The sequence below is a fragment of the Oenanthe melanoleuca genome, chromosome 2, assembly GCF_029582105.1.
Source record: "Oenanthe melanoleuca isolate GR-GAL-2019-014 chromosome 2, OMel1.0, whole genome shotgun sequence".
Lineage (NCBI taxonomy): Eukaryota > Metazoa > Chordata > Aves > Passeriformes > Muscicapidae > Oenanthe > Oenanthe melanoleuca.
This window is the reverse complement of record NC_079335.1, coordinates 130862676-130874147: the sequence shown is the minus strand read 5'-3', so window position 1 is coordinate 130874147 and position 11472 is coordinate 130862676. Positions and strand designations below refer to the sequence as shown.

The window sequence follows — 11472 nt, the reverse complement described above, 5'->3', positions numbered from 1 at the left end:
TTTCTTCACGGCTGATTTCAGTACTTAGAACAGTAAATACACTTACCCTACACACACAGAGCACTGCTGCCTGTTTTAGGCAGTCTAACTGCTCCCTGAGGTCACTTAAAGTTACCTTCTAAATATATTAATAGGGCAATTTTGCCATGATATTTGGAAATTATGTTTTGGTTTGCATATGTAACTTATCAGTTAGCAGCATCCAAGAAAAAGCAGTTTTAAGTCTGATACATGAATTTATTCCCTAAAATAAAGAGCATTACTGCGAACAATGATTTTGTGAATGGGTTTCCCGTTGGGTAGGAGAAGAAAAGCCGCCGTTTCGCTGTTTCCTCGGTGGTTTTCTGGCGTGTCGCGAGGCTCGGGGTTTGGGATCCCGGGCTCAGCGTGTTCCCAGCGGTCAGAGCAGGGCAGGGGCGGGGGAACGGGAGGAGCGGTGCCGCACACTTGGGTAGCAGGGCGGAGGTGGCTATAAAGGAGTCTCTGTGGCGCAATCGGTTAGCGCGTTCGGCTGTTAACCGAAAGGTTGGTGGTTCGAGCCCACCCAGGGACGGGCTTCCCTTTTGGGCTCGGCACCGCCCCCGCCGCCGGCCGTCGTTTTGTGCGTGTGCGCCGGGGGAGGATGTGAGCTGAGCGCCGGCGGCGCCGCGTGGTGCCGGGCAGGGGGGCCCGCGGCGGGGAGCGCGGCTGCGCCGGGGCGGCCCCGAGCGCTGAGCCCGGGCCGCTGCCCTGCCCTCGGCGCTCCGGCGGGGCAGCACCGCCGCGCTCCCGGCGAGGGCTGCGGGACACCCGGGACCTGCGGCTGGCTGCCTGCGTAGGGAGATGCGCTTGCTGCGAGCCGGCTCTGTGCTGAGGCTGGCGGGGACCCGAGTGCCCGGGAGTTTCTGCTTCCCCGGCGGGAGGTGCGAAGGAAAGCACTGTCTGCGAGCTGCAACGGGATAACGAGCGATGCTGCCGGGCGCTTGGGGTTTGCTCCGGGAGGCGCTCACGGCGCCCCAGCACTCAGCGATGGCCAGCGGACAGCCCGGCGGCAGCCGAGGCTCGGGGGCACACGAGAAGACGGATTATTGCGATCACTGCCGAGTGCGGCTGCGGCGGGCGCCGCTAACGCGCGGACCAGAGCGGCGGCCCCTCTCTCCGCGGCGCACGGAGCCCGCACAGCCGGGTGAAGCGAGGGGAAGGACGGCAGCCCGGCGGCAGAGGCGGCCCGGGCTCCCGCCGCCGGGCAGGAGCGGGACCCGCCGTGCCCTGCGGTCCCCCCGCCCCCGGGACGCGCTCCAGGCCCGTTCCCTGCTGGCAGGCGGCGCGGCCGCTTCGGGCTCGCCCTGCCCGCGCGAAGCCGCTTTGCATAAATGAATGTTAAAAGCAATTACTCTGGGAGCTTCGCCTAAACGTGTCAATTAGAAGTTGGCACCTTCGCCGTATCCGAGCCCGAGAGCCGATTCCAACGAGCGCTCTGGCTGCGTGAAATCCGGCTGACTTCCAGCCCGACCTCTGCCAGCTCTGAGGAGATCTATTTACAGTATTTAGAGAAAACAGGATCCGTATTAAAAATGCCCCTTCCCCAGCGAAGCTGTATTTCACAGATCTTTCTGTTCAACCCGCCTGGTTTGAATAAGGGGTACAACCCTCTTAAAGGTCAGGCTGTGCCATTGATTTACCATCGATGACAAGATACGGCCCTCGCTAGCCAAGATAGCAGAGAAAAGACATGTATTTAGAAACACCGAAAAATCTTTTGAAGGTAGTAAACCTTAAATCGTTGGTGCGGTGGTATATTTTTATCCCTATCATCCATATATTTTTCATTTCGGTAAAACATTTTGAAAAATTGGCAGCCGTGTGCTGAGCATCAGGGGAGGTGTAGCTCTCTGCAGGACCCCCTATCACCGTTAGCCACGCTTAACCGTAAATATTTCCTGCTGATAGGGAAAATTTTATTTTAACTAAAGTGGTTCAGGTAAATTCCCTCCTCGATATTTCCACGCTGTTTGCAGTGCAGGATGGGTTCAGCCCGGTAGCACTGCATCCACTGCAGCCAGCAAAGCCTCGCAGGGGATGAAATTTAAAAATCTGCATTTGCCAGTGCTTGGACCTTCGGGCTAGCAGGCAGGCATCAAGAGCTTACAGTAACCACCACCGACAAAAAATTGATCATGTCAGTGTGAAGCAGCAGTGTCTTGGAAAACCAGTAACAATTTAGAAACTAAAATTAGCTGATGGCTGGTGAGGAAGGACAGGCGTTTCTGTTCCTATAAAGCAAGTCTTGCTCTCCTTAGCAAGTCACGGATGCGTTTTATAGGGGTGGTTATTGCTGACCACGGGGTTTGTTAAGGCTCATTCCAGTCGCTGTGCAAACGTGCACCGTCAAACCTGTTAAAATCGGTGCGGAGTGTGAGCACCCACACCGCGATCCTGCGACACGTGTATAGGAGCAGGCTCATCATGGGCTCGGTAATACAAAGCGACGTTTAGGCACTGCTTGATAAACTCATTTTGTAGAAGTGGAAAGCTAGTGCATGGGAAGTGCCTCATCCCATCTGCTCACTAACTAATTACAATTAAGGTTGTGGAGAACGGGAAATCTGATACATTTTTGGGACTAGACAGGGAATCGAAGCCTTTTTGTATGAAGTAAAATTTTTTTCAGAGGTCAGTGAAGCTTTCAGTTCTTAGCCATGGAAAAAGCTTCTCGTAGCTGTGTAATGTACCCAGACAAACCAGGCGGTTCTTGCCTTAATCCATTTATCTATATGCAGTCTAGGATAAACGCTATTCTTAACGTAATGGGGGACTGCACCTTCTGATGCTTTTAGGAAAAAGGCTTGACATGTTCGAAGTGACCTCTTAAACAACACCGAGATAAATTCCAGGGTATTTCCAACCGATATTCCAAGCAATTTCTAAGGCAGCTGGGGAAGACTCGCCGTGAGGTGTTCGGGAGAACCCAGAACCAGCGGACCGCCGGCTGTCTCAAGCTGGTATCATCAGCGCCTGGATAAACCCCAGCAACCCGCAACGCGCCGCGGCTCTTTGTTCGCGCGGCGCTGGGACGGGGACGCGGGGCTGGGGGCGGCCGGTGGCTCGGGCTGGGGACAGAGACGACAGCTCTGCCTCGGTCTCCCCCCTCGGGCAGCGCCCGGGGGCTCCGTTCTCGGCGCAGGGGGAGCCGCCGCCCGCCGCCCGTGGCCGGGCGCTGCGGGATGGAGAACTCGGGGAGCCGGCGCTCCCCGCGGGTGCGGGTCCCTGTGCCCTCCCCGCCGCTCCGGCGGATCCCTGGGGAACGGGGAGGACACGGCTGCCCGCACTGCCGGCTCGACCTCGGGACACTCACGAACACGGAGAAACGCGGGGACAAAAGAATACTCTTCCCCCGCCACGGGAAGCCCCAGGGGAGAGGTGGGCTGTGCGTGGGAGCCGGGGGGGATCCGCGCCTCCCCGCCCCTCGCCGGGGCTTCCCGCTGCCTCCTGCGGCGGGCGGGGCCGCCGGAGCCGGGACCCCCCCGATCTCCCGGCCCCGCCCCGCGGCTGCTCGGGGGGACGCGGCCCGAATGCAGTCCCGGTGCGGGGCGCCGTCCCCCGGAGCCGCCGCGCTGCGGGCGCTCCCCGGCCCTGCTCCCGGGGGCTCGGCCGGGGGTGTCCCGGGGCGTCCCGGGGTGTCCCGGTACGGGGGCTCGGCCGGGGGTCCCGGGGCGTCCCGGGGTGTCCCGGTGCGGGGGCGCATCCCTGCGGCGAGCGGCCGTGCGGGAGCCGCGTCCGGCTGGAGCGGGGCCGGAGGGCCCGCGGGGTCCGGGCTGCGAGCGAGGCCGTGGCGAAGCAACTCCCTTTGAACTTTGGCCAATATTTAATGGCTTGGGAGGCAGATAAGATGGGGAATAAAATATTCATGGTCTCAATAAAGACGGGGACCCGGAGTATTGGAAAGATGAAAAACTGTACGGCTCGCAGAAAGGGTGCAGAAAACAGCCATCTTGAATATTTTAATCTCTGGCAAGTGTTTCTTTGGAACAAAATGGATGTTGGAGGGAAACAGCATAGTTAACATTACTGTAGCCTTCCATTTCTAACACCATCCCTCTCGCAGAATTCAGCTGGCACGAAGCAGGGAGACTGGAAGGAACGCCACAGCCTTTCATCTACCTACAATGGCAATAAATAATCATAATCTGAATACTGTGGTCTGGAAATTTAGTACCTCTCTAAGTGATGGTGCTTTTTTTACCCACGATTTATATCGATTTGTTTTCATCGACATAAGTCACATGTAATGCTGCAAAAACACTCTCAGAGCTCATGCAACATAAAGAAACAATTGGTCTGTGTTCAGCCAGAACACATCGGTAAAGATTTTTTTTTTTTATGATATTGTACGTTGTTACCATCACCAAAATCAAAGGAAGTGTTCCTACCGATTACCCTGGAAATTGAATCAGGGCCTGGGTTCAGAGTTTGTTGTGTATTCATGATATGAACCAATTATTTTAAGGATTCATTGTTTGGCCATAAAAATCACTCTAGGCTGAAATTAGGCTTAAAAAGTCCCCAGGATTTTTTCCACTTCTACTAAAATGGGTTAGCAGCTGTCTTTATTTTTCCTTTCTTTTTTCCCCATCTCAAACTGATGGCGAAAACAAATACAACACGCTGATTTCAGATGCTTTTTTGTTTTCATATAACTGCAGAATAGATTTTCCATGGGTTTTTTTTTTGTCTGTTTGGTTTTTTGCTTCTTATTTTTTTTCCTCCTAAGAATTGAAAGGCTGTTAATACGGCTAGGCCTTCACAAATTTTGATTTTTTTGTTGTTGGTTTTCAGGGTTTTTTTTTACAGAGGAACAACCGACTGGAGTGGGGGGGTGTGGTGAGAGCAGAGACAATAAGTCAGTGGTTCAGCTACACAGGCTCAGAAAGGCTCTTTCCCTGGGATTATTTATTTATTTCTTTTCTCGTTTCTATTTGCTTACTTTGGACCTACTCCTTCAAAGATAAGCACAGCAGAAACAATGCACTTAAAAAAAGAAAAAAAAAAAAAAACAACCAAAGAAACAAAGACAGCTAAAAAAAATATAATGCAGGGATGGTTGGAGAGCATTGTCTGAAGATTAAAGAATAGGATTTTAAGACAGAACTGCTTGATTTTAATCACTTACTAGTTTCTTTAAAGTCAATTTGGGCAGCAGTTTTAATCCTAATTGTTAAGGATAATGTTCCTGTTGAGAACCGTATTTTTCTTATTATTTTTTTTTTAATTTTTCAAGAAAATTCTGAGATACTACATATGCAGTCCCTGATTATTTCAGCATCTTGGTACAGCTTACTTTCTGTAGCTGAACATTTTTGCTTTAATTTCTCAGTTTCATATTCTCTCCCATGGACTGATACATAAAAACATACTTAGCACCTCTTTCCTACACATCCTGTTGTTGGTACAGCATTTCTTGAGACTATTTGAATCAAAGGCACTATGAAACCAAGCAGCCTTCTAGTTATTTTTTTATAATTGTAGCACACAAGAATCTCCAAAGAATAGCATTTGTGAAAAGCAGAGTGAGCAAAATTACTAAAATGCAAATGACAAGTGCCATCAAAGGCTAAAATTACAAACTTGTGCTTGTGAGAAAAAACATGCATAGACTAGAAACAATAACCTAGAAAAGCAGGCACTGACTTTTTAATGGACAAGTCTTGTTCTGAAAATGAAAGTGACACCCAGCTCAAATTTTTAATATTATCTAAGAAACAGGAAGATTACAACCAGACTGAGTAATACTGGGGACTGCTGTAGGGCCCAGAGAGGCAAGCTGTGTCACATTTGCTGAAAGCTTAAGGAACTGCATTTAAATGTCATGGAAATCCGATTTATGTGTGAAAGGTATGTGGGGTTCCAGGGAGGAAACGGTATGAAGAAGGACCAAGGAGATATAACACTGTATTTTGTCCCACAGATATGAAAGACAGAGAAATTTTGTTGAAATAAATCTATTTCTAAATTATAAATCAATAAAATATAAATTATCCTAAAATTATTTTATGATTACTCAAAATATATATTTTGCCCATAGAAACGTATTCACAAGAAGAGAAATGCCAGTATAATGTTTTTCCTTTAAAGAATATGACTTTGATTAATGAAGTTCATTTGCCCTAATGTACTTAAAACATTGTTACATGTGATAGGCTTAGATTATTTTTTTCTGTTAAGTATTATATTCCTTTGTCATCGTCATAGCTTTGTTGGCAAAACCAGAGAGCTAAATTGCACTTTCATACTTAAACAAAGAGGGAAAGATGTGGAAATACTTCTATCTACACCTTCCAGAAGAGCAAGGAGTATCTGGGAATTTCCAAATAACTGAGGCCAAGGTGATTTTATATTTTATTCTGAATGGACAGGATATTCTGCTTATTTTATTTTCTTGTGTCAGGCACTGCAATCAACTGTTAAGTGCTTGCTAGAGTAGTACATTGATAAGGAATAATTGGTTTAACAAGCTGAGAGTTGTTTGTAAACATTCTGCTAAAAAGTTGGTGCTGCTAAATCCCTTGTACTGTTTAAAAGATGATTGTAAAGCAGTGAAGTAAAATGGCAGGATTAGAGAAAATTTTGGTCTCCTTTTCACTTTACAGATTCCCTGCAAACATTTCTGGTTTTGTAAGACAGATGTGTTCTTCAGATCATGTCTCTAAATATTTCCTGTCTTATGGTTCATTAGAACATAGGCAGTGATAAGTGGTTACTACTCAAAATTAAGATCTTCAGTTTAATGTGAGGACATACTTTATCTGATTTTTTTCCTTGGGTGACATAAATATTCTGAAGCTCAAAAATTAGCCTTGCAGATGCTCTCCATAATTTGCTTAGCCTCAGCAGAGTGAAAGTGATGCAGGAAAGGTCTGTGCCATGACACACACTGTGCTTGGTACCCCTGGGCCTCACGGGGCTGCCAGCCCTGAAGTACTTCCAGTATAAATGAGAGATAAAACTTGTAATTAATGATGTGCAAAGCTTTCGGTTTAGACAAATATTTGCAAAAATGTTTTGTTCATTTTCCCTTAATATTTAGCAATGGATTCTGGGTTTGACTGGGTCTAACTTCAAATGAAAAAAAAAGGGAAGGACTTTTCCTCTTTCATTTTCTTTTGGGCAGCACAGATCTGGACAAACCAAAGGTGGAGCTTCCCCACAGCTGGTGGGGCTATGGCTGTCCTTGACTTCTCTTGTGTGAATAGTTCACTCCCAGCTTGTAACTTGTTCTGTTATATCATGTTGTCCAGATCCTGAAAAACAGGGATCTTCTGTATGTCTAACCTAACTATTCCCTTTTTTTTAGTCCTAAAATCCAGCACTTGCTTTTACTGCTGTCACATACTTTTAAAATCCCAGATAGGCTGGCTGGAAAGGTAATAATTAGGAGTTTATTGTGGAAGGAAGATAAGATTATCTGCAGTAAAGATTTATTATTAGAAAATGAATAGCCTCATTTTCAAGATTTAAGAGACTTGTACAAATTGCCATTGCTGGGTGGTTTTTTAGTTTCCAGTTCACATTAGTACTGAAAGAACTGTTTGGGGCCTATTACCCAGCTTTTGGAAAGTATTCTTGTGGAGGAAAAATTTGTAAGGGATTTGGAAATGAGGACTCATCTGGCTAGTAGATGTTCATAAAAATCTTAATGACTTCAGCAGCCTGAGGCTGTTGAAGCTGGGCTGGGCTTGGCTGGAAACTACAGGGCTTACTGAGGATCCCCTCCCTACGTGTGTGGTGGTGATAAGGGAAGAGCCGAAAAAAGGCTTTGAAATCTTTGAGTAAATCTGTGGCTGGACTGCCACCATCTCTTTTAAAAATGATTATATAATATAAATCACATTAAAAAAGATAGTAGTTCTAATGCATAGGACAGTCTGGAAACTTGTGCATAAAACTATTCAGGTTTTCCTACAAAGGCATTTTGCAGTTTTATCTATGACATTTTCTTGCTTTACTTTGCAGCTGTATGCAAAAAGTGTATTCCTCTGAATAGAAAGTGTTTTCAATTTAGTTTGTGTTGCTTTGGAGGGCTTTTTAAGTTAAAATCACAATGTATTTGACTTAAATGGTGACACTGTTATGTATGGAAAAGCTGCTTTCCAACATTTCCAGAGGCTTTTACATACTTCAGTAATTTTACTGTTACTCAGACATCTGTGTGCTTTTAACTCAAAGGCAGTGCTGTTGATCTTAGGGGTAACTTGATGTTGGTGTTAATATGCAAGGGAGAAATTTAGTTTATGGTCAGTTTGGCAGCTGGCTAAAAAAGTGGAATGATACAAACCCAGTATTTGTTCATTAGAAAGAGAAACAACCCACCTTCACATTCAGTTCCAGGCTGGTCTGTGTGTACTGGGCACATGATACAGCTGGGTTAATTGATGCTATTGACAATTGGGGATTGTCTCTGAAATCTGTATTAAATTTTCACTGAACATATTTAAATCTGCTTCTCTGTAAGAAAATGTAAGGGGTGTAGCCTTGTTCTCACAGGGCTGAATAGGATGGCCCTCAAGGTGAGGAATACTGTGGTGTTCCTGCTAAGAAATAAAAGGTGTATTTTAGAAAAACTCAGCAGATGGTCATTCTCCCCAGGAAAAATGCTTCTGTGGCTCAGCCATGGGGCTGCAGTATGCTGCTCTGCCAACCTCTGGGGCATTCCTCTGGCAGCAAACTAAAATCCCAGCTGAGAACCAGCATGAGGCTGTGCAGTGTCCTGGGAGCTGCAAGGTGAGTTGCTGCAGCACAATGGCATCAATGAGGCCACCAAAGCAAGACATCCTTTGTCACCCCTCCCTTCTGGGAGGTACAGGGCTGAGGAGCAGGCCACCAGATAAGACATTTTCCTTTAACTGTTACTGGTTATGTATTAAATCTTTCTCTCTTGTCTCTGACTTTGTTAAGATTTCTCTTGGCAGACAAGAAGATTTGCCTGTGACATCACTAACCTGCAGAGGAAAAACAAATTTTTGCAACAACACAGTCCCCTTATTACAGTGGCTACTGTCATCTCTAAAAGATTATTTCCCAAATTTGGTGTTTGGGACACTCTGCTGATTTAGTTAGTGATTCAAATTGTTCTTCTCAGCCTTTCAGGAGTAGGGATTTAGGTGTTTGCAGGAGGCAGCTGGGAATGTGGAGGATGCTGTGGTCCTCACAGAGACCCCGAGCATTTGCTGAAGTTCCAGCCCCACCAGACCAGGCAGTCACAGCTTTCAGGGGCAAAAGCTGTCCTTCCCTGAGCCCTCAGTGCCCTTCACTGAGGAGTACAAAAAAGAAAGAAACAAACTTGTTTGCTTTTGTGGTGCTGGTGCAGTTGGCAATAGCTTCAGGATGTTCACATGTGGGCATATAGAAACAAACCTCTCCTCTCCTCTCCTCTCCTCTCCTCTCCTCTCCTCTCCTCTCCTCTCCTCTCCTCTCCTCTCCTCTCCTCTCCTCTCCTCTCCTCTCCTCTCCTCTCCTCTCCTCTCCTCTCCTCTCCTCTCCTCTCCTCTCCTCTCCTCTCCTCTCCTCTCCTCTCCTCTCCTCTCCTCTCCTCTCCTCTCCTCTCCTCTCCTCTCCTCTCCTCTCCTCTCCTCTCCTCTCCTCTCCTCTCCTCTCCTCTCCTCTCCTCGTGTGGGTCAGGTAATGCATCCATCCATGCATCCATCCATCCATCCATCCATCCATCCATCCATCCATCCATCCATTCCCTCTATCCCTGCTGCTCCCCACACCACCGGCTTGGCTCCTCTGGAGCAGCAGTTCCTGTCAGGCAGCAACACGAGTGCTGTCTGCACAAGATGAATTTTCTCACTCGTGTTTTCTCTCCTTCTCTCTTCATTTTCCCTTGGTCTTTCTGCAGGATTTTTTTTTTTTTTTTTTTCTGAGAACCCTCACTCCCTTTGGTCGCTTTCCCATTTTCCCCTGCCCCCTTTTCCTTTCATTCTTTCATTTTTCCCATTTCTTGTATTCTCCCTTCACTTATTTTTCTCTCTATTATCTTTCCTGTCCTCCTCTGCATTCTTTCAATCCCAGCAGGGCTCGCGCATACAAATTGACCCCCTCCCAGCCGGTAATGCGATCGAAGCTCTTTGTGGCTCCTACTATCTCTATGGTAACTATCAGGGGGGTCTCGGGAGTGGTGCTAGACCCCGAGCATCGGCCCACGTACTGCTCTACTGCTGTTCCTGCCAGCCTTGTGTGCTGACCACACGGACCTGACTGCCCATTTACAACTACATTTATTTAAAAAAATAATTGATACCCCCGAAGTGCTTAAATGGGGGAAAGAGACGGCGCGCTTGGGTACAAATTGTTTTGGGTTCTCAGGGTTTTGGGATATGGTTTCTGGTTTCAGAGTCGCTTTACTTTGGGGATGTGTTGTTTCTGAATCACTGTGGGGTGGCACATTGGCTGTTTCATGGGCTCTGGAAACCGTGGTTGTGCTGCAAAAATGAGTGTCAGCTTTGCTTGGGTGCCCGGTGGTGCTGCAGTGTGCTGGTTGAAAGTGCCAGCGCACACTGAGGAAACATTTACACGGGGTTTGCAGGTTCGGAACCTTGTGAGCTCTTGCTTTCCCCCATACTAACCAGCTTACCACACACCTCCGGTTTCTGGGATTTGTGCAAGCAAGGAGCAACCCCAGGATTTGATGGAAGGAATGACTGAAACACCTATGGTGTGACAGAAGAAATGGACATGGTCCCTTTTGGTGCTGAGATTTTCCTCAAATAGCCGGGGATGCCAGTAGGAAACCAGGGAGACAATGAAATCTAAGGCTTTGTTAATTATTATTTTTGCGGTACATACAATATTAAAAATGCAATTCCTATAATGACTGTACTCCAAACATTGTCCTGTTAAATTCTTCAAAACCATGGGGAGTTTTGTGCTCCCTCCAAAAGCATATATATTTGTGCCCAAAAAAATTTATTCCATTTGTCATATCTGTTAATTCTGTTAATTGCATCAGCTTTATAGGCAGCAATATATAAAATCTATGACTTTAAAAAAATATTTACCTGGCTTTTAAAAATAAATAGTTTCATATCTTATATAGGTCTATAAAAATTTCTGAAATGAAAGAAAATTCAACTGGCCTTAATATATCCTGACATTACATATCGCTGCATCACTTATGACTTGCAAAGTCAACCAGTTAACCACACCTTACCAGCCCGTGAAAATTCACTGTAAGTAAATTCACTGCAAACCCAACACCATCCCATTTGAAACTCTTCAACCCTCGAACAATTAGCCAGCAGTGTTGACTCTGAAAGCAGCACCTTGCTCTAATCTTTGAAAGGAATAAACTCCAGAAGATGATTATTAGGTTTTTCAACTGGCTTCATAATCCATATTCATAACTTTATTAATTCTTTCGTTCACTTAACAGTGCATTGATGGAGTGTTTTACATCTACTTGCTTGTGTATAAATCAACACCCATAAACAGCCTTTT

General features: G+C 46.6%; 1 non-coding gene across 1 annotated transcript; it reads left to right on the top strand.

The window, feature by feature from the left end:
• The first annotated feature begins 479 nt into the window (after nucleotides 1-479).
• TRNAN-GUU (transfer RNA asparagine (anticodon GUU)) lies at nucleotides 480-553 on the top strand. The gene has a single exon. It is a non-coding gene; the product is annotated as a tRNA-Asn (tRNA).
• Nucleotides 554-11472: the final 10919 nt, after the last annotated feature.